The sequence below is a fragment of the Anoplolepis gracilipes genome, chromosome 14 (assembly GCF_047496725.1).
Source record: "Anoplolepis gracilipes chromosome 14, ASM4749672v1, whole genome shotgun sequence".
In the NCBI taxonomy this organism is placed as follows: Eukaryota; Metazoa; Arthropoda; class Insecta; order Hymenoptera; family Formicidae; genus Anoplolepis; species Anoplolepis gracilipes.
The window spans coordinates 10,601,746-10,625,821 of record NC_132983.1 but is presented as its reverse complement, the minus strand read 5'-3'; the positions used below and the strand labels follow the sequence as shown (position 1 = coordinate 10,625,821).

General features: G+C 37.3%; 1 long non-coding RNA gene and 1 pseudogene across 1 annotated transcript; one reads left to right on the top strand and one right to left on the bottom strand.

The window, feature by feature from the left end:
• Positions 1-2,496: 2,496 nt before the first annotated feature.
• LOC140673531 (uncharacterized) lies at positions 2,497-4,015 on the bottom strand (annotated as a pseudogene).
• Positions 4,016-9,935: 5,920 nt separating this feature from the next.
• Positions 9,936-11,868, top strand: LOC140673527 (uncharacterized). Its single transcript, XR_012048070.1, has 5 exons — positions 9,936-10,222; positions 10,364-10,456; positions 10,824-10,974; positions 11,057-11,199; positions 11,740-11,868. It is a non-coding gene; the product is annotated as an uncharacterized lncRNA (long non-coding RNA).
• The last annotated feature ends 12,208 nt before the right edge of the window (positions 11,869-24,076 follow it).

The window sequence follows — 24,076 nt, the reverse complement described above, 5'->3', positions numbered from 1 at the left end:
TTTATTAATGTCTCTAGTTTTGCTGATTTTCCTGGGCCTTTTTCTCGTACTTTGGACGTCATGGATCTCCCTCAGGGATGTCAGTGGTAGAGGTTGAGGCAGGATGCAGCTTGATTTCAACCAAAGGTTCGGGCCAGCCAATAAATTCGAAGGTTCTTCGCGAGATGAGAACTTCAACCGAGTCAGATGCAGGAAGCTGATCGAAAAGTTCTACGACAATTCTTCGATTGTCCGGTACGTTAATTGGATTGTCTTTTTCAACTTGACTGAGACCGTTATCACTGTTCGAAATTTGTCTCTGTCGGCGTAAAGCGGCCCGTAATTGTCTATGTCGTTTACCGGCGCGACGAGAACCAGGCATTTACTATAAATTATAACCAAAATTTTATTCTAATTTAAAAAGTTATTCATTTCAGTTTGACAATCTGGATCAAGCGACATTCAAGCAGCTCATCGACTAAGTCTCAGCTCTGCTCGAACTAACACGAGGGGCACGTCACTGCTCTATCCCAGGCACGGGTCTCGCTAACGCTCAAGATCCAGACGTACGTTAAATATTTAATCGATATTAAATTAATTATAGTAAATACTGGTTGGGGGTGAGGGAACACTGTATTAAAATAATTAACTTGTGAATATTCTGAAATAAGCGACTATGTATTTTAAAAGCTTAAAGATTTTACAGAGGTTGCAAATAATGATTACAAATGTTGTTCAAATAAAAAAAGTACAACCGCACTGTACCAGAAATTGGAAATTAATTAACAATAAAGTAGTAATTCTAAATTATAATGTAGAGTGAGTCTAAGCTCTAAATTATAATATAAGACGAGTCGCGAAGACGAGAAAGTAAAGTATTATTAAAGATCTACCTTAACGACACAAAGTAGCTGACGAAGATTAAGTTAAAATTGATTTTAGGACGCAGTGAATGTATAAAGACACAGAGACTTTTCACGACTTCGGACTAACGTTTCGGAGAGATGTTGAAGTGACTTATTAAGATGAAGTTACGAAAGCGACTTATTAGGTTGATGGGTTGTTGGCGACTGTTTTAAACGACCGGTGGTGAAAGACTGACTCCGTCCGCAAGCTCGACTGACGTTCTGCGCTCCGTCCCCACTTTCGGGTCACCTCCCTCTAGGCGTCCGGTGGATCCAAGACTTCCCGGGTTGGCTTATTCATCCGGTGGAAATGGATTCTTGCTCTTGGTGAGGGAACTCTCCGCCTTCGAAGACGTCAGAAGCGGTGAGCTCTTCTTAATCTTAAGTTGATATTCAGCGGCGAATATCAAAAGGCACGTTGTTATAATATTTCGTTTCGTCGCTGCGTCGAGAGATAAGAATAATATTCGGTTTCATCGGGTCTCTGCGTCAAGAGATAAGAATAATATTCGATTTCACTAAGTCTTTCTCGCCGTCGCCTATTGCGTCATCATGCGAATGAAAGGCTCTTTGTATTATAATAATTTCGCACTCTTATATTATAATTCTTTTTACAGCAAGAGAGACTTATTAATTTAACTATGGCAAGAGTTATTATTCGTTCTCAAAGTTATTATGTCTCATTATTAATATTTCTTTTCTTTTCACTTATTAATTTATGCTTTTATATTTAAATTTCCTTTAATTTTCTCTCTTGTTGTATCACATATTTCATCTTAACTTATCCGCTTTTATAATAGTATCTATATGGAAGATGCATTTTAATACTGTTATTTCAATTTATAATTCCTTTCTATCGTGATTCCTTATGGTTTCACTTTAGCGTAGGAGACTAACTCTCCTTTACATATATATATATGAATATATATATATATAGACATATATGTATAATACGTGTCATGCGTTATTGTTTTTAGAATATTACTTTTTCATCAATTACACTAAAAGAAAGTCTTCCATTTAGATTTACATGTTGTTATACAAATGCAGCTTAATAATATTATTAAATAAATTAATTTATTTGGCGTATATATATGGTTCTCAATGCCAGTATGCATATGCCTTCCAAAATGTACTTTACTGAATAATATTTCTTTTTCTTTATTTTTTCTTTTCATTATACTTATGAAATGTAGGATTTATAAAGCGATTGTTAGTATGATTTAACTCTAATATAATTGGTTTGCAAGTGTTTCTGTTACAATCGCGTAATTGAATTTCAACGATTCTGATGTTACAGTAATATTTTATTTCCATATATTCTAGCAAAGAGAATTTTAACTTTTATTTGGAAAATTAATATAGTAGTTTAATGATTACAAATATTTTTTCTTATTTTTTTTCTGATAAGGTCAGTATTATTTTGTTATTACTTCTAAGTAAGCAATGTCCAATTTAATAGCTATATAATACTATGCTTGATTAAATATTTTATTAAGTTCAAGTTGAGATATATATGTATATCTCATACTTTATGTTCATATCTCCAGCGGTACGTTTATATTTTGAAAATTTAGTTTGAAATTTTTGGCGGGACGTCACATCCCCCCCCTTATTTAAGAACGAATTCCCGATGTTATCGAAGGGATTTGTTCGATATCATTCAATCGTTCTCGAAGGTCAGTGTAAACAATGGGAATAGGGGTGGTTGTATTTACCGCTGTTGCATTTACGATAGTTGACTCGTTTTTGGGTGCTGTAGGTGTTATTGATGGAGGACTCGTTGGCTCCTGGAGAGATTGATCTTCTTCTGGTTTTATTCCTCGTTGATTTACGGGTCCTCATGCTAGGTGAAGTAAGAGATGTGTGAGCGAACTCCATACGGCGCCTAGTAGGTGTAGACTGCATCCGTACACGGTGTGAAGGGCGTATCCATGGATTGCTGTATCAATAGTTAATTTAATGAGTCGTATAATTAGAAATACTCCTAGAATTCCGGCTGTTGCCGATCCGAAGGTTACAAATCCGCCCCAAATTCTCGAGACAGTATTCGAAGCTATTTTCTGGAGTGATTTCTCGTCTAGCAGACTGTATATAGAGACTTCTCCTGGTACGACAGCTTGTCCTGTCATCCCACGGGCTATGAAATTTAGAAGTGCTGGTTTCTCTGCAGGAAACATAATATGATCTCGTAACTTTTCTATATCTTTTTCCGTATATATCCCACTAATGGCTAATGGACCTGGGGTGAGGTATTTCCAACTCAAAGAGGTCATCGGGCGTAATCGTTGTGGGGGTAATTGTATGACTTGTGGGTCAGGGGTGAGCTAGATCCATGTATCATCTATGCGATAGAGCGTTGGTAGTTCAAAGCTACATTCCTTCTGGGTTCCGAATTTGGTGAGTATTCTTGATTTTGGTGTTAGAAATAGTGAAGCGTTCCTTACCGTTACAGGAAGCTCGGCATAACATTCTTTTGTTCTCCGAATTATAGCGTCAACGGGAATACATTTTATTACATGAATGGCTTCTCCTGCAGTGACAGCCATGTATCCTGGTCCTTTCATTAACCGATAGGCGAATTCATCAGGCTGTAAAGTGGCGAATGATAAGGTGTTAGTTATGACGTCTTTTTCCAGCTCGCACTTCTGTTGAATGACATTGTGGTAAAGAGATGTCATTTGATGTCGTATATGTTTTTCTACATATACAAACTTTGAGTTCATATATGCGAAAATATCAAGATTATCAATTGAAATTGTTCCTCGTTCGGCGAAGACGTCTCCCTTTTTAGTTTCCAGTATAAAGAGTTTGGGATGCTCTGTACGAAGAAGCGTGTACCCGCACAATGGCTGTTCTCGCGTTCTTGTCAGGGCGAAAGTTATATCTTGCGTTGTCAGGCTGTATACGATAGGTGATTTTTCTTCACTGATATCGTCCGTAGTTTTGATAGCAGGTCCTTCATATAGAACGTCGTATTGGTGAAAATTACACGAAGAGGTAGGCATCGGTTCCCAATAGGTATATCCATCCTCTGAATCGATGCAAAATCCTTCACTGAGCGTACAAATTGTTCCTGATTTTAGCATTATTTTCCCAGTATTTAGTTTCACGGGGACATAGGCTGATTTCAAAGATATTCTGGCGACAGCTTGCACGACAACGTCGTCCCATGTTCCATAGTGGTCGGAATATTGGGTGCCTTTGCATTTTCCATCGTTGCCTACGCTTCTGGCCATGGTAATGCTGTAGGAGGCGGTTTGGTTGATTCTGATGCCATCGATTAAAACTCTTGTTCCTAGCGAAAAAATACCATCACGAAACATTCGTTTGCACTGTGAGTGTCCGGTTTCATGTATATAGTCAGCACGTCCGTTATGCATGATTGAAACGTGCGAGTGCATGCCGCAGTAATATATAGTTCTTGAAATTTCGACCTTACACTGTATTATAAACGCATGATTATATTCAGATAATTGAAGGAGTTGGATATAAGTATCCGTAGAGTTTGATGTTTTATGCGGAAGATTGCATTCTCCCACATCCAACAACGAAACTGATGTAATATTTAAATGTCGTCCTCCGCAATCAAAGCCGAGAAGGGCGAGGGAGGATTGCGCAGTGAATAATAATAATACTAAATGATACATCATTTCTGTAAGTAAGCAGATACAACTTATTATTTGTATATGTATATTTGCACGAATATAATATATTTTTACTTTATTTTATGGTATTTCCATTTCATTTGTTGGTTCATGCATTAATAATATTTTTACTTCTGTATTATCGCAATCATATAATAACTCTTCTACATTATTTGAATCTAACTCTCTCTCTCTGAGAACACATATTGCTAAATAGTGCATAAAGCAAGTAGAACATTCTTTCACAGAAGTATAGGTAATTATGTCATTTCCGCAAATATGACAATATTCTTCTTGAAAAATACCACTATATATGCCATGGAATTGTATAAGTCCATATGCTTGAAAATTTTGTTGAATTAATCTGAAGCAGGTGACGCAATATCTATTATCTTCTATTTTAATATACTGGACGTTATAACAATGATAAGAGAAAATTCCAGGGCAATGCGTCAGAATGTAAGGTGGCTTATATCTATAAGGCTTAGGTCTACACATTTTATGAATTACTATTTCTAAGTAGAAATATATATATATACTTATTTTATATGTATTCAAAAATTATTACTATTATTATTAAACTTGGACCAGGCTCAGGTCGTCAATGTCTTCAAGGAATGGATTCCTTTGCTGAAAAGATAATACTTGTATATATATATTTCTTTAATAGAAGCACTTATATATATATATCTCTATTCTCTATTGTTTTATATCTATTTCTTCCTTATATATGTATGTAAGATTTTTCTTTTCGTATTTTCGTATTTTAGGTTTTTATTGTGTTTTCTTCTTTTTCTCTTTCCTATATTAATATTACTACTATATGTTTATATCTATATGTTTTGCTTTCAGTCGTCGATGACTGCTAATATTATAGGATCGTCATAATAGTTAATTGTGCGGTGTAGTTGCTCCATTTCGTTAGTAAATTCGAAATACCGATTGATACAGGGATTACAATGAGCTATGGGTTGGATAGTTCCCATATGATTTTCGCATGCATAACATTTATTTCTGTAGAATTTTGTGCCATCTACGCACTGATGTCTCTTAGTTTCCTGGTAATATTGCTTTACTGCTTCAGGTATTAGTTTAGTATAATAAGCGACGCATAAGGTGACATGTACATCATTTATCTTCTGATAGGAATAAGTTTTGAAACAATGTACGGTATATAATCTTTGAAGAGCTTCTACGGAAGGGTGTGAGGAGGATGGTTCTGAGGAATTTGGCTGACTGTGCGATGAATGATGCATTTTGTTGTTTGAGTTTGATTAATAATATCTAGCTCCGTTTACATGTAATATGAGAGGGTTAGGAAAAGTATTGATTTGTCTGTCGTCGCAATACAATAAGAATTCTAAGAACCTTAATAAACATTGATCGCATTGATATACAGGTTTGACTATGGTGATATCTGCATTACACCGCGCGCAAATTATTTCACGGAATTGTTCGCCGGAAATCAAGTGGTGTGATACTATCCACTCATATTGATTTTGATATTGTGGTTGATAAATGTGATAACACTGAGTACAGTAAGCGAATCCTGACGCAATGTGTCTATACGCAAAAGATTTATAGCACCGCGCAATTGAAAGTATTTGACATGGATCGAAACTAGGTTGTAATGTTGTGTTGAATTGTAGCCCAGTAGTATGGTTTCTTGAGCTCATTCTGTAAAGAGAAAAAGAGTAGTGCAAAACAAAAGTCGATAGCTATTTAATAGCTTATTCAAAGTATCCACTTATACGAATTAATGTATTATCTTCTGTATCAATTTGTTCTTCTTCTAGACGAGTCGAGTACGACAAGTATGCATCGTTACACAAAGAGCATTGTCTCAATGTTCTTAGCGTAACTAGGGGTATTTTACATATTTTACATATTATTGGTTCGTAGCTTTTCGTGATTACAAGATAATGACAATAAAAGAATTTATGGAACCATCTATAGTATTCGGACAGCAGGGAGGAGTAACAGTTTGCGCAGATTAAGTATCCGCGTCTGGTGTGGGTATATCCGGTGGCTTTAACGCACCATGTAATGTGTAATCGTTGTTGTACCCGTGAAAAGGCGGGTGAGGTTTTGTACAAAGGATCTATTGTTGGTCGTTGGCGGGGCCAACACATCTGAAACCAAAAAGTCTTTCTTAGCATTTCATCCTGGTTCAATATGAGCTATCTTCAATTTATCTGCGTGAACAACTTTCGACGAGTTTTTAAATAAAATTTTGATGTTATTGTTGGGCAAAGTTCCAAGTACTTCAAAGGGTCCAATATATTGATCAGAAAATTTTCCTTTAGCTGGTTCTTTCAATAAGAATACGTGATCTCCCTGTTTAAATTCTTGTACGTGAATGCGTTTATCGTAGTAATGCTTGCTTCTGTTTTTGGATTGAATTAAATTTTGCCGCGCTTCTTCTTGTGTGTCGCGCAATCGATTGAATAAATCTGTTAAATATTCGGTATATGTAGGATCTATATTTTCTTCCACTATAGTGTTAGATGAAGGTAATCGTGCTATTCTTCCAAAAATTAATTCAAAAGGAGAAAATTTAGTGCTTTCATGTATACTTGTATTATATGAAAACATGGCTAAAGCCATGTTAGATATGATCATCCCAATTAGAGTCTTTATTAATTTGTGTTTTCAGATATTCTGTTAGGACGTGGTGAGATCTTTCTATTGATCCGTTAGATTGAGGATGATACGCGGTAGTATGATATTGTTTGATTCTAAACTTTTTCGCTAGATTTCTCATTAAGGCTGTTAAGAAGTTAGATCCTTGATCGGTTAAAATGGCTTGTGGGGCACCGTATATACATATGAAATTCTTAGTAAAGGCATCGGCGATTGTTAATGACGTGGCTTCTTTTAATGGTACCGCGACTGAATATTTTGTTAGTAAATCTTGCATGGTGAGAATGTAAACGTTTCCGTTATCAGATACGGGTAATGGACCTACAATGTCCATCGATACTTTGTCGAAAGCTGATCCGGGAGTGTCGGTGATTACCATAGGTTGTTTAGTTTTTCTTCTAGTTAATTTTTTTAATTGACAGGTTCGACAATTCCGGATAAAAATTTGAATATCCTTTTTCATTGTACTCCAGTAATAGAAGGTTCGTAATCGATTGTAAGTCTTAGTTATTCCTTTATGTCCACCTATTGTTGAATCGTGATATTCGCGGATAAGAGCTGATCTGTCTTCTGTATTTGGTGTTTGAATAAGATCCTTGCATATAGTTACGCGAATATTAATGTCGTTTAAATGTTTAATTAATTGTTTTTCTACATAAGCCCAAGGGATATTATCAAAAAAGTTAGTATTCTTGATTGAGATAGACTCTAATTGTAATTCATTTAAAACGTCTACTAATGATTTAATACAATTTTTAATGTTGTCTGGCTCTATTAACGTGCGATGATTGAGTTTTAATGGTAGGGATATCAAGGTCTTAGAGCGCAATGTATTTATTTTTGCTCTCTCATAAGTTACATCTTTATATGTAGGTAGTAGATTGGCTTCTTGTAGCTCTCTTGCGCCGTTATCAAGAGGTTCTCCGTTCAGAGTTATAAAAATTACGTAATTATCATTATGTTTTAACAATCTGTCACGGCTTATTAAAACTTTAGCTTTAGAGTCAGTGGGTACTTCTACGTATGGCAAAACATCAGTTAGCATTAACTCTGTGTCGCTTTCATCGCTGCTTGTTTCTAAATCTTCATTACTAATAATGCTTTCATTACTATTGTAATCTTCAATAATCATTGAATCAGTAATTGGTTCATTTGTAGGCATATTGGGATGCGTTATTACAGGTGGGGGAGTATGGGGGTTAATTTCCACGGAGGTTTGGCCAAGGGGTTGTGGCATTGAAAATAGAGATTCGTCAGAGTCGGAGTCAGGATCGGGTGGAAGAGAGGGGCTTTTTCTAAAGGGCAGGACTTGGACAGTTGGGTTTCTTGACAATGCATCAGCATTATTATTTAACGTTCCCTTTTTGTATCGTATATCGTAATCATATTCGGCTAATTTGATTCGCCATTTTAAAAGTCTTGAAGTTGGATCTTTGATAGAATGTAACCATACTAGAGGTTTATGATCTGTTACGATGGTGAATTTAGTGCCATATAAATAGGGTCTAAAATGATTCGTACAATATACCATAGCTAAACATTCTTTCTCAATGGTCGAATAATTTTGTTCTGCTTTATTAAGTACTCTAGATGTATAGGCGATTGGAAGATCTTTTCCGATTGGTCCTTGACTTAGTACTCCGCCGATTGCATATCCGGATGCATCGGTAGTTAAATTAAAGGGTTTGCTAAAATCGGGATATTGTAATATTGGTTTGTTACATAGTTGTTCTTTAAGATTATTAAACGCATATTCTTGATCCTTTTGCCATTTGAAACAATTATTTTTCTTAAGTAAATCAGTTAGAGGTTTAGCAATTTTTGAAAAACTTGGAATAAATCGTCGATAATAACCAACTAATCCTAGAAATTGTTTTATGTTTTTAGGATTTTTGGGAGGAGGAAAATCATGGACAGCGGTAACTTTGGTAGGGTCTGGTCGTACGCCGTCGGATCCGATAATATGACCGAGGTAAGCTACTTCTCGTCGCAAAAATTCACATTTGTCGGGTTGTAATTTTAAATTAGCTTCACGTAATCTTTTCATTAATTTATTAAATTTCACTTCGTGTTCTTTTAATAATCGAGCGTATATAACTATATCATCCATGTAGACGAAAAGCTCGTTGCCTTGTAATCCAGATAGTACATTGTCCATTAATCTTTGAAATGTTGCAGGGGCATTTTTTAATCCAAAGGGCATTCTCTTGAATTGATAATGTCCGTAAGGAGTGGAGAATGCGGTTTTGTGGGCGTCATTCGGATCCATTGGTATTTGATGGAATCCTGAAGCGAGGTCAAGAACTGAGAAATATTTAGCGCTTCCCAATTGATCAAGTATATCAGTTATGTTAAGAAGGGGATAAGCGTCTCCAATTGTTTTCTCGTTAAGAGCGCGATAATCGATGACCATTCGCCATCTTTTATTTCCAGAAGAATCGGGTTTCTTAGGGACGATCCATACTGGCGAATTATAAGGTGAGAGAGAATATTCTATCATATCGTCTCTTAGTAATTTAGTTACTTGTTTGTCAATTTCTTCTTTATGCATAGGAGGAAAGCGATATTGCTTGGTGTGGATCGGGGAATCATCCGTAGAATAGATAGAATGATGGGTTACATGAGTGGTTCCCAATTTACCATTAGGCAAATGGAATCTATCTAGATTATTATAAACCAGTGTCTGAAGATTATTCCTTTCTTCCATATTTAAATGTTCCAACCTTAGGAGTTTTGAAGCAAGTTCCGCGCTCTCTGGCGGTGTTTCAAAAATGATCTCGTCTAACTGAGACGGATTATGAGTTGAAGAATGGCTCGTGCTTATCCGATGATGCCCTCGGGAATCAACGACATTGCAGAAGCCTTTATGAGACGTAGAAAAATCATCTTCTTCTTCCTCGGAAGGAGAAGAGGGTTGATAAGAAGAGTCAGGATCAGAGACACAACGAACTGTGGCCTTGGATAACCCTCGGGTTCCGTCGGCACCACAAGAAGAATATAGATTCTCTTGGGTATCAATGGTGTCAAATTCCTGCAGAGTGAATGAAGGTATTTCTATGTTATACTCTTCATCATTAGTATTAAAAAGAGGCAAGTAAGCTTTGCCATGAATATTAGAAACTATCGCGTCTCCAAGGTATATTCCTTTGATGGAAGTTATTGATGGAAGATATCCCGTTTTTATTTCAGGATTCGTGATTTTAACGAAGAAAGGAGTGACTGTTCTTGGTTTAATGTTAACATATTCCACTTCGTCGAATGGAATCGAAGTATTTTCAAATAGTAAGTGTTTTGTTTTAAAATCAACATTTGCATTTCTATCTTTCAAAAACGGATTACCAAGAATACCGTGTTGCGAGAAAAGTATATCGTCGGAAACAATGTGAAATTCAGTTGGTTTCCCTAATACTGATATATAGATTGCACCTAAAGTATTAATAGGTTCGGATGCTATTCCTTGCAATGATTGAATATTTCTTTTATCCGGAAGAATATTAGAATTGACGTATTGTTTCTTAATTAAATTTAAATCGGAACCGGAATCTATCATAAAGGTGCATGTGTCTTTTAAATCAGGAGAAGATAAAGTAACAGTAGGAGCACAAGTGCTTGCTATGAGCCGATGTTTATTTATTTTTTGTGTTTCTAGATTTTGGTTTTCGGCATCTACGAATCGCACGACTCGAGAGGGGTTTGGGCGTTCCTGTTGAGCAGCGTCCCGGCGAACGCCTCCTTGTACCGGAGCGCTCTGACCGTTTCCCTGATTGTTAGAAGATTGATTAGAGGGATTCATATCTCCAGTGAATGATTTTCTATAAGCTAATTTCCGGCATTCTGTAATCAAATGTCCAGGAGTTTTGCAGTAACGACATATTTTTTCAGTGGGAAAATTTGGACCAGGTTGTCCAGGAACTAATGGTTTAATAAAAGGAGCGACGTTATTACGCGTGTCGTGTACTCTGGGGGCGAAAATGGGAGAAGCTGTTGGATTACGCGAGGGGTTTTGAAGAATACGAGGATTGTAGGTAAGGTCTGCACGAGGGGCAGGAACAGGTCGTGTGGGAAAAGCAATTTTCCTACGACGATTTTCGGTTTCCAAGGTTTTGCTTAATTGAATAGCTCCAACAATCGCGTCTTCCAGACTGTAATATCCCTCTAGCTTTACACGAATCAATAAATCAGGCGGAAGGCCGTTAATAAAGCTTTCTAATGCTCTCGTCTCAATGTTATAGCGAAGTTGTTCACTCATATTACCATGAATGGTGGTTTCACCGTCTATAATCGCGGATCTTAATTCTTTAACTCTTTCAATATAGTCAAAAATATTTTCATTTGGTTTCATATAAACCAAATGAAAGTTGGCAAGTTCCCCGCGATATTGATCGACCGATTTATTTGGACCAAAAACCTTCTTTAATCGATTAGTCAGATCGGTTAAATTATGATATTCTATTCCTTCTATTGCCGCGTAAGCATATCCTTGTAATTTGTTTATTATTAATGGTAACAGATATTCTTCTTGCCATGAAGGGATTAATTTTAACGCTCGTTCGCACGTTTTACAGAATTGGAACACGGACATTTTAAGACCGTCATATTTAGGAATGGAATCGATTATGTCTTTAATACGAATGGGTGAAGCAAGTTGGATATGATCCACATTCAAAGGGGTATTTCTAGAGGCAAGTGGAGGAGGAGGATTGGTATCTTCAGCTGGAGGTTTGGAAGTCGAAGAGAGATTTATATTGCCAGGTAAGGGATTAATAGGCTCTTGGGGTGGCAAATTTTTTATATAATCTTGTACGTGTAAATTAGATGCACCTTGTTGTCGCATTTCAGATACCTTTTGTTCTAAATTATTTAATTGATTTGGTAAAGTTTTTAATGAAGATACTTCTTGTCGTAATAAGCTTAATATCGAACTGAGGCTATTTATATCAACAGCAGCGTTTTGCTCTGCTTCAAATCTTTCCCTAGAAATTTCAAATTCTTTTTGTTGTATAATCAGAGCGGCTTGTTGTTCCCGAACAAGTCTCTCTTTATTTTGTAATTGTTGCATCATGATTTCTAATTCAGCTTGTTGTTTTTGTAAAGGAGTAGTGACAGTAGTATCACTCTCGCTATGCTCGGAAGTGGTTTTGGAAGATTGTGACCGCGTACTAATATTTTTGCTCATTATGAAAGATTGTTATAAATGATAAAAAAAAATTTTTATTCAAAAAACAACGATTGATCCTTTTTGGCTATCCCACCGCTGCCACCAATTTATGTCACGTGCAGTGACCCACTGTTATCGTCTACCTCGGTGTCAATAACAGGGTTGCTCTCTATTTAGTTTTTGGGTAATCTGTCTAAGTCGGCTATACCCAGGGCTTCGCCGAGAGCAGGATCAATGTGTACTAGGAACTAATAATTCAGAGGATTTTTTTACTGATCTGGGATGATGATAATAGAGGCTTGATTTAAAAACTCTTTTATGATATTGTCTAAATTGTAAATAATATTTTCTTTATTTTCTTCTATAAATTGGATTAGAGTTTCTAATATGACTTCAGGGTCAACGAAAGGATTTTGTTGAAATTCAGAATCAGTTGTCTGAGGTCTCATTTATTTTATTTTATTTGACAAGAAAAATTAAGAAAGTTGAAAATAAAAAGGTTAAATTTATGACATATGTATTTGAAAATGATTAAAACGGTAAGCAAACGCGTTGAATCTCGTTATTGTATATTTGATATAGTCTGGTGGTCAGAATGCAATTCACTCGGCACTAACGAGAGGCTGAGGAAGTTCTAGGAACTCCATGACACCATGACCATTATCGCGTATGCAATGAACGTGACGCACAATGACACTCGAGTTAATCAAAGAGAAAATAAAATTGTAAAATTATATCTGCAATAGCTTTAAATTTATTCAATTTAAAGTTGGAAAATTTCAGTTTTGGAATTATAAATGGATTGTGATTAATTTGACAAATTTTCAATTATATTAAAATTGAGATAGGGATTAAGGTGGTTTGTGATAGTAATGGTGAGGGATTAAGTACTTACTGTTGTTGTATAGTAGAATTCACCGTCGGAGCAATTCCAAATATATACTGGTTTTGAAAGGTTAATTTACGACTTTTATAATGTAAGAGCAAATTTCTCAGTAATTAATGACTGCTTTAATATAAAGAACAAAGTTAAATTGAGAAATTTAAATGATTTGGATTTATATTAAATGTAGATATCTCTTTCTTTAGGAGAAAGTCAACTGTTGCACTATGATTTTATTTCTCATAAATATCGTTGATGCATCTATTCACGTAATAAGAAAGAATCATTAAAATTTTTATTGCTCTTATGTAGATATATATATATGTTACTAAAAGTATTGTTCTTTGCAGGTTCAGCACTGTGTGGTGAGGTGACATATAAAGAAATGTACAACTGGAATATGGTGGGTGGAGGCCAGCGATATAATTTATTGTTGTCAAAAATCACTGTCTCCGATGGAAAATGGGAAGAAGAGATTAAGCAAAGGATGCTCCTTTTTTATTATCAAGTTAAGTATAACGAGTAGTTAACTCTCTTACATTGATAGATTGATTATTTATCTCATCTAAATTTGCAAATTTCTTGGTATAGTATTTTAACTTTATAATTCTTAAGAGTGGTATCAGAGTGTGAATCAATTTGTAATTTTAAGAGTCAATAGTCTGAGCTGTAAGTTATTTAAAAGAGTGAGATATATATATATATATATATCTTGTATGTATGTCTAGTTAGCTGTATAAAAGATTTTTATTTCGGAGCTTAAGGGTGGAACAGTTTATTGCATTAGTCATAAGAGCATATGTCTAGATTGTAATTAAAATTGTTTTGCAAAATTAAAGTGGTTAGAGTGATATGATGTCATATAAGTGTCAAACACGATGTGTTATAAATAGTAGTTCAATTCAGAATTCTTTTCCTTTTTATTATGTTTTGTTAGAATATGAGTGCGTTTTCTTTTTATTAAAATGGTAATATTCTTCTTGATTGATCATATGCGTATGAGTGTATGTATTTAAAATAGTGATTTACCTTTATTAATGTTTCTAGTTTCGCTGATTTTCCTGGGCCTTTTCCTCGTACTCTGGACGTCGTGGATCTCCCTCAGGGATGTCAGTGGTAGAGGTTGAGGCAGGATGCAGCTCGATTTCAACCAAAGGTCCGGGCCAGCCAATAAATTCAAAGGTTCTTCGCGAGATGGGAGCTTCTACTGAGTCAGATGCAGGAAGCTGATCGAAAAGTTCTACGACAATTCTTTGATTGTCCGGTACGTCAATTGGATTGTCTTTTTCTACTTGGCTGAGACCATTATCACTGTTCGAAATTTGTCTCTGTCGGCGTAAAGCGGCACGTAGTTGTCTATGTCGTTTACCGGCGCGACGAGAACCAGGCATTTACTATAAATTATAACCAAAATTTTATTCTAATTTAGAAAGTTATTCAATTCAGGTTGAGAATCTGGATCAAGCGACATTCAAGCAGCTCATCGTCTAAGTCTCAGCTCTGCTCGAACTAACACGAGGGGCACGTCACTCTGCTCTATCCCAGGCACGGGACTCGCTAACGCTCAAGATCCAGACGTACGTTAAATATTTAATCGATATTAAATTAATTATAGTAAACACTGGTTGAAGGTGAAGGAACACTGTATTAAAATAATTAGCTTGTAAGTATTCTGAAATAAGCGACTATGTATTTTAAAAGCTTGAAGATTTTACAAAGGTTGCAAGTAATGATTACAAATGTTGTTCACAATTCAAATGAAAAAGGTACAACCGCACTGTACCAGAAATTGGAGATTAATTAACAATAATGTAGTAATTCTAAATTATAATGTAGAGTGAGTCTAAGCTCTAAATTATAATATAAGACGAGTCGCGAAGACGAGAAAGTAAAGTATTATTAAAGATCTACTTTGACGACACAAAGTAGCTGACGAAAATTAAGTTAAAATTGATTTTAGGACGCAGTGAATGTATAAAGACACAGAGACTTTTCACGACTTCGGACTAACGTTTCGGAGAGATGTTGAAGTGACTTATGAAGTTAGGAAGGCGACTTTTTAGGTTGAATGTTGGCGACTGTTTTAGATGACTGGTGGTGAAAGACTGTTTAGTATGAGAGGTTGTTGGCGACTGTTTTAGATGACTGGTGGTAAAAGACTGATTCCGTCCGCAAACTCGACTGACGTTCTGCGCTCCGTCCCCACTTTCGGGTCACCTCTCTCTAGGCGTCCGGTGGATCCAAGACTTTCCGGGTTGGCTTAATCGTCCGGTGGAGATGGATTCTTGCTCTTGGTGAGGGAACTCTCCGCCTTCGAAGACGTCAGAAGCGGTGAGCTCTTCTTAATCTTAAGTTGATATTCAGCGGTGAATATCAAAAGGCACGTTGTTATAATATTTAGTTTCGTCGAGTCGCTGCGTCGAGAGATAGGCATAATATTCGATTTCACTGGTCTCTGCGTTGACATAATATTTAGTCAAGCTGAGTCTCTGCGTCGATAGATAAGAATAATATTCGGTTTCATCGGGTCTCTGCGTCAAGAGATAAGAATAATATTCGATTTCACTAAGTCTTTCTCGCCGTCGCCTATTGCGTCATCATGCGAATGAAAGGCTCTTTGTATTATAATAATTTCGCACTCTTATATTATAATTCTTTTTACAGCAAGAGAGACTTATTAATTTAACTATGGCAAGAGTTATTATTCGTTCTCAAAGTTATTATGTCTCATTATTAATATTTCTTTTCTTTTCACTTATTAATTTATGCTTTTATATTTAAATTTCCTTTAATTTTCTCTCTTGTTGTATCACATATTTCATCTTAACTTATCCGCTTTTATAATAGTATCTATATGGAAGATGCATTTTAATACTGTTATTTCAATTTATAATTCCTTTCTATCGTGATTCCTTATGGTTTCACTTTAGCGTAGGAGACTAACTCTCCTTTACATATATATATATAAATATATATATATATATAGACATATATGTATAATACGTGTCATGCGTTATTGTTTTTAGAATATTACTTTTTCATCAATTACACTAAAAGAAAGTCTTCCATTTAGATTTACATGTTGTTATACAAATGCAGCTTAATAATATTATTAAATAAATTAATTTATTTGGCGTATATATATGGTTCTCAATGCCAGTATGCATATGCCTTCCAAAATGTACTTTACTGAATAATATTTCTTTTTCTTTATTTTTTCTTTTCATTATACTTATGAAATGTAGGATTTATAAAGCGATTGTTAGTATGATTTAACTCTAATATAATTGGTTTGCAAGTGTTTCTGTTACAATCGCGTAATTGAATTTCAACGATTCTGATGTTACAGTAATATTTTATTTCCATATATTCTAGCAAAGAGAATTTTAACTTTTATTTGGAAAATTAATATAGTAGTTTAATGATTACAAATATTTTTTCTTATTTTTTTCTGATAAGGTCAGTATTATTTTGTTATTACTTCTAAGTAAGCAATGTCCAATTTAATAGCTATATAATACTATGCTTGATTAAATATTTTATTAAGTTCAAGTTGAGATATATATGTCTCATACTTTATGTTCATATCTCCAGCGGTACGTTTATATTTTAAAAATTTAGTTTGAAATTTTTGGCGGGACGTCACAAGATCCCCTCACCAACTCAGCCCAAGACGCAGGATATTGTTCCCAAAAGCAGCCAGAGGAAAAAAGCGGCTAAGAAGGAAAAGAAGAAGGGAGAAAGCCAAGTTCGTGCTAACACCAAGATCTCTCCCCTCCCTTCCCTGCCGGTACACGCAGCCGATGAGAAACCTGAAAGGAAATCTCGCCAAGATGGGGAACCCTCTGAAACTCCACCCTCTGACGGAGGACCATTAGGCCCAGGGCCCTTCAACAAGAAGTCGACAGACCCCGGGACATATGGCCCCTCTGCGACCACTGAAACTCCGTGGAGCGTGGTGGTCGGACGCAAGGGAAAGAAAAAAGTAGGACAGACTCCCCTCCCCCCCAAAACTGTACCTGTTGCTGTGGCCCGGTCACTGCCCAGTGAACAGAATAAACGAAAGCGGGGGCAGGTAGCGGCGGGAGAGAAACCCGGTAAAATGAAGGTTCCCAAAACCTCAGCGGTCATGATAATCTGCCCAGAAGAGAAATATGGCGAGAACATGGCCGCCATCAGAAAGGAGGTAAAACTATAGACCAATTGGGAATCAAGGAAGGAAGCTTCAAGATAAGGAAAGGTCTCACCGGAGCCTTAATCCTGGAGATTTCCGGCGAGGACAAGGCACGCAAGGCGGGGCAACTCGCCGAACGTGTAAGAGAGGTGATTGGGGACAACAAAGGGGTGCGAGTCACATGCCTCCAGAAAATGGCCGACCTCCGCATTCGGAGGCTGGAGGACTCCATTACACGGGCGGAGATTGTTGCCGCAATCTCCGGGGAGGGTAAATGCGGGTTCTCGGACGTCAAAGTGGGAGCGTTCGTGAAGGCCCCCCGCACCGGCCTCAATACGTTGTTAGTGCAATGTCCAATAGACGCGGCCAACAAACTAATACAGATGGGAAAGGTACCGATATCGTGGTACACGTTACCCATCGAGCTGTTGCCGCAGCTTCCTTTCCGATGCTTTAAGTGCATGGAGGAGGGGCATGTGCAGCAGCAATGCGGCAACGACCGATCCTGTGCCAACCTGTGCTTCCGCTGCGGCAAAGAGGTGTTACGTCCCGCCGCTGTCACCAGTTGTTACGTCCTCTGCGTTCGCGAGCGAGGTGCGGTTACGGTGGTTGGTGTACGCGGATCGCGGTGGCCGAGCGGTAAACCTGTCACGATCAGCGTAGCGGTGCACCGGAAACTAGAGGTCGGGACATAATGGATAATAGGGAGGATGTGAAGTGAGTAGACAATGAGTACAGATTATTTACGTATACTAATTTTTATGTATTTATTATTATTTTATAGTAAACATATATGTACAGTTATATTATATTTTTCAAGACGATTAGACAATTAAATCACAGACGGTTATCGGAAGGCGAATTGATAGGTGCTTCAGCGGACGACAGGATGCGTACTCGCCCGAAGAAAGCCTGGGAGGAAATGATCCTCGGTTGCGTAATCCCGAAGTCTATCAACGGCGGGGGCACGGGCCACGGGCGATATTCGATAGGCGGTAAGGGCCTATGTGAGGAAGCGACGACCCCGCTACTGGATGCCGGTGGAGTGACGGCGTCGTGTAGCTGGTCAGGGGTTGATGACTCCGATGTTTGGGTTCCCGGTGGAGGGTAAGTGAAATACCCGACGGATGCTGGGCTCTGACTACCTGGTGGCGACGCGGCTGTTCGGACCGTCAGGTAGGAGCCGCCTTGGTATAGTGACCGGATGAGGCGCTTCAATTGGTGAGCACGCCCTGCTCGACGTGACCGACCCATGACGCAACTAAGGAGGTAAGCGAAATCATAATCAACGCCATAGTTGAATACGCGGAGGGGTATAGACTGGGGTTAGTAATAGTAACGCGAGTGATGATAAGAAAAAAAAGAAAAAAAAACATACGCGTTAAAGTAAATTGGTAAACGAGTTGACTTGACCTTATCTGACGGGTTGCGGGGACAGGGTGAACCTTAATGAGTTTACTTTAATTTAATATTTATTCTATATTTTAGATCAAGAAGAGCGATCGGAGGAATTGTGAGAGACGCCCTGACAGAGGCGCGGTTCGTGGACTGAGAGGAGGCAGATCGCCCTGACAGAGGCGCGCTGCACGCTAGGAGGCGGAATGCCCTGAAAGAGGCGCTCCTCGGAGAAGAGAGTCGTTCGCCCTGAGAGAGGCGTGCGACCTAGAGAGGGGTAGTCCGGCTCTGAAGGAGGCGCACTACGAAGGATGAAGGCAGAGCCGCCCTGAATGAGGCGCACTGCTAGAAGGGACGTAGAATCGCCCTGAAAAAGGCACACTACGTAGGAAGGATGTAGGTCGCCCTGGAGGAGGCGCCCTACGGTGTAGGTAAGAATGGTTATCGCTCTCTGTCTAATGACATTCCCTATGAAGACGTCCGAATAAAATATTAATCTCTTCGATTATAAGTTACAGATATCTGAGGCTCTGGGTATGTCAAGGCGGACGTCGCGGACCTTGCCACTGGTGAGCGGATAAGGAAAAAGAAAAGAAAAAAAAAAGAAAGAAAGAAAAGAGAAAAAAAAAAAATATAAAGGAAGAAGCTATAGGGAATACAAGAACGCCCTGGAGGAGGCGCGCGTCGCCGCAGGATGAAAGAGAGAGCCCGAAGTAGGCTTGAAGGAAGGATGACCTCGTCAGATAAGTAGCACTAATTTGCCCGATAATTTCAATATTAAAATTAGAATAGAAAGCTTGTCTTTATATTTACAGGTATAGACGCGAGAGGTTAACGGCGAGAAGAATTGACACCGAAAAGATGACCGACGCCCGGAATGGACAGGGGCCGCGAACTGACACAAGTATGTATATTTCGAGTAATTACACGTAAACAATATGATTAATGATTACACGAATATATCTTAATAATTACGACAACGTACTCACTTCACTAAATTGTTATGTGTTACAGGAACCACTGGGAAGCACACTGTAACGCGGGTGTACACAAGAATGTGGATCTACAATATTAGTATTACAACATTAGTTAATAGAACTTTCCTTCGACTATGATTTCACGCACAGACTGGTTTCGGACGCGTAAACGATATTATAGATAGGCGGCATTAACAATTGCATGGAGAGGAAAAGATAATACGCTTATATTGTTGATAGAAGTAATTCACTGCAAACGAAAATTTAGATAAAATATCTTTAAAAGTGATAGATAGAATTCGATATGTATTGTGAGCGCCGTGGAAATCGAAAAAGAGAAAGGAAATATAATAGTAACAGTGGATACAAATAATCAAGAATAGATTTATACGACAGTAAACGTAAGAACTGAAGGCTAATTAATAGTATTCGCGATATGCTAGTCTCGAAGTCTCTCTGAATTAATGATTTTGTGTGAATAATACCGTAATGAACTAGAAACCACTGATTCGAAGATATAATATTAATTACACTGCGCGAAAACTTGCGAGTGCGTATGTATGATCGAATGTTATAAGGATAACCGATTATTAAATCGTATAAATGACTGTCTGTACGTACAATGAATTTACTGGGTACTGTATGAATCGAGTATTGACTGCTGATCGAATACTGATTATGCGAAAACTGAATGGTCGGAACGAACCGTACAACAGATTTTACTGTCGGGCGAAAGCCGAATACTAAATATGATCTGAACTGTCTAATGATCTGAACTGTCTAGGCGAGAACTGAATACTCTGATTGTCTGAGCACACGGTGCTCCCGTTTATATACCCGTGGTCGCTGAGGGCTCCCACCTTCTGAATTATAGCGCGCGCAACGTGGTCCGATCCTGGTCATGCTTGTTTGTCACGGGTATCACGCGCCGGGCAATAGTAAGCGATCACGGTGTTTGTCCGAAATTTTCACGTGATCCGGCGGTTCCTGAATGTTCTAGAAGCTTCGGGACTAGCATTATAATGTAATATCTATATCGTTATTTCTAGATATATCGCAATTATTACTAGCGTTACGATAACTTATCTGATTAATTACTTATCGCCGCATTGTATTATAGCGTTGTACTTAAATAATTGTAGAGATATGAGAGCATTACGCTAATTAACTTATTAATTAACAATTATCTATGATGTCGCATAATGTTATTCGTGGATTACAAGATCTAAATTAGTCTACAGACGTTAAACTCGCTATTATATAACTATATGTATGTATGTATATCATTATAACTAGTAGTAAAGGTTTATATATTTATATATATGTAATAATGGTATAAATGCACATGTAATATGCCGTGATATATTTACAATGGATGGATGAGGAGTGTGTAAGTGTGTATAAATGCATAAATTTAAGACAAGTTTATATTTGTGAGAGGTTGAGTGTGTAATTTAAGTGATACGCTTGGAATATGTATGAATTAGTTATAAGATCCGAAACTATTGCGTTACCATGTATATGATACATTGATTATGTGTATGTTAATATATGAATATGCCTGTAATAAGTTTATAATAGGTTTATTGAGAGTGCTTTATTTGTGCGTACTAATGGGTCACTATGTATATAAATTATTTATAGAGTGTGTGTATTTGCGTGTTACTGGGTGGATAATATGTCTATAATAGTCAGATACTGATTAAACATTGTGTAGATGATAAGTTTATAACGCGCGTATTTTTGTATCACCGGGTATATTAAGTGACTATTGTTATATAATTTTATGGTGTGTTTGTTAAGGAGCGTGTATCTATGTAATTATTTCTGGGTGTTCATTATGCGTTTATACTTGGTTTATGTAGTGTATGATGTGTGTATTATCGTACCACCGTATATATAGGTATGGTCATTTTGTTTATTATGCATATGTATATTGTAATTATCATTCATCCTCAATAAAATGATAACGAAGTTTTGAGAATATTATCACGTTCAAGTTATTTCAGACACCTTGTATAAGTAAGAGTTAATTAAGTAATTGTATATATTGAGTGTGACTATTTAACTTTAGTTATCTTCCAGAGCTTTATTCGTTTTAAACTCTTTATGGGATATTTATATTGTTTTCACTATAATATATATATATATATATATATATGTATTATGAGTGGTTCATTTTAATTATTATTGGTTTTAATTGATTACTTAAATATTGTCTGAGCCTCGAGGAGTTCTTGTCAGGTCATTATAATTTGCCTTTAAAACATCTGTGGATTATGATATCTGCAGCAAGTCGCATATATATATATATATGTATATGTGCATGCACCAAGTTATCTCCATGGTTGATATATGAAATAATTATAAATGATAGCTGACCGGATTTTTATTGGCAAACCAAATTGGATTCATGGTAAGGAATTATTATGCAGAAGATGGGTTTGATCGAATCTTTTATTATTGTTAAAATTTGGATTTACTGAAATCACTGCGCTGCGGTGGAATATGAGTAAAATTGACAAGTTATTATATTTGGGTGACAGAATCGTTAGACATGTACGTTATTGTGGTATTAATTCGGCTTTGGGATATAAAACTGCATTTAATAGTGAAGGCATAATTATATATTGGAGGTGCGGATTAAAATAAATAAATTATTAAAGTTGAAAATATGAGGTGTTCCTGAAGCAAAATGGGTCTATAACAATGTGCGCTTAACTTTTTATGGCGGGGCTGTAGCCCTATAAGTTGCTACCTTTTTTGGTTCCTTATGAGTCAAGGCGCCAGGAAATAATTAATTAAGGTCACTGGGCGGGTTTTTTATGTGATGTTTAAATCGTTAAAAATTGGGTGCTTTTCGATGTTGCGACAACTTTTGACATATTGAGAAAAGTGATTTAGACTGTGCATAGGAAGTTGCAATTGCACATACGAGTTACTTGGCTTGCTCAGTTTTAATAATTAATGAAAGTTCATATACAGGGTGTCCCGAAAGTACCGATCGGAGTTTATTATATGAAGCTTATGGAATTTAACCAAATGAATCGGTCGGTTGTTAAACACTATTTTATACTAATGTTTGGATAATATGACAATGTTAGTTTATATACCGGGTGTCAATTTATTAAGGTGAACATGTATCGGGAGTTGTATTTCCGCTCATTCGCAGTTACGATCTCTTTCCTTGAGTGATTTTAGCTTGTTATATAGATTTACTTTATATTTTTGTTATACCGGGTGGTGGTTAATTCTCGATGCGTGTGTCTATGGTGATGTGTACGTGTATGTTTGTGTTTAGTAAGAGTGATGACGACGAGGTGGAGTGAACATTGGTTTATATTATCGCTATTACTTAATTTACGTTATTCTATTGACGCATACTTAATATTATGTTTCCTTTTTATTTTTCAGATACTGCAACTAGAGTGACAAAACTAAATGGGTAATTATAATAAAATTAAGATGTTCGACCGACTTGGTGGGTCGTTTCTCTTCTCTTTTTCAGGTGCTGAGGAGGCGGACCAGAAGGTGATATACCGGGTGGCCGGAAAATAGGTGAGAATTTTCATTGGACAATTAATTAATTATTTTCCTTCATTTTTAGGTAGGTGATAGGGGAGAACCAGTGATGGGGATAAAACAGGAAAAAAGAAGAAAAAGAAAAAAAAAGGAAAAGGATGTTTTAGCCGGAAACATAATAAAAGGTATTTATCGGCTTAATCTATTTTTGATAATAACTATATATATATATATATATATATAAAAAAGAAAAGGAAAGTAAAAGAATTTTATAGGTGCTTAACGCTTACTATGTCTACTTAACAGGTGACGTATGGAGTCAACGGACGGCGACTGGTGTCAAGCGGAGGCGCTGGACGTGACAGAGGGCCATAAGGCCAACTCCTGCTCAGAACAAAGAGTGCACTGCGCACTCTGTGCTGACCTTGGGGCACCCGCGGGGCACAGGATGGAGGGCATGAATTGCCACCCCCCGAAAAAACTCAACAGGAAGAAGGCCAAATCGATTCCTCCCTCCAAAAAACCCACCCCGTTGGCGGGAGGGGTGAAGGGGGGAATCGATAAGGAAATCCCAAGTCCGTTTTTGATGGAGGTCGTTGTGGGAGAAATCCCACAAGCGAATCAAACGGTCCCAACCGAGTCTGCGCCCGCGCCGATAGACACATCGGAGTGTCGCAAGCGGCGCGCGGACTCGGTCAGGAAAGGAAACGAGGAGGGTGCGGGGGGCAAAGAGCTATGCTCCGACTCCCCCAAGCCCCAAAGGAAGCCACGCTTAGGTAAAACTAAGCGAGGC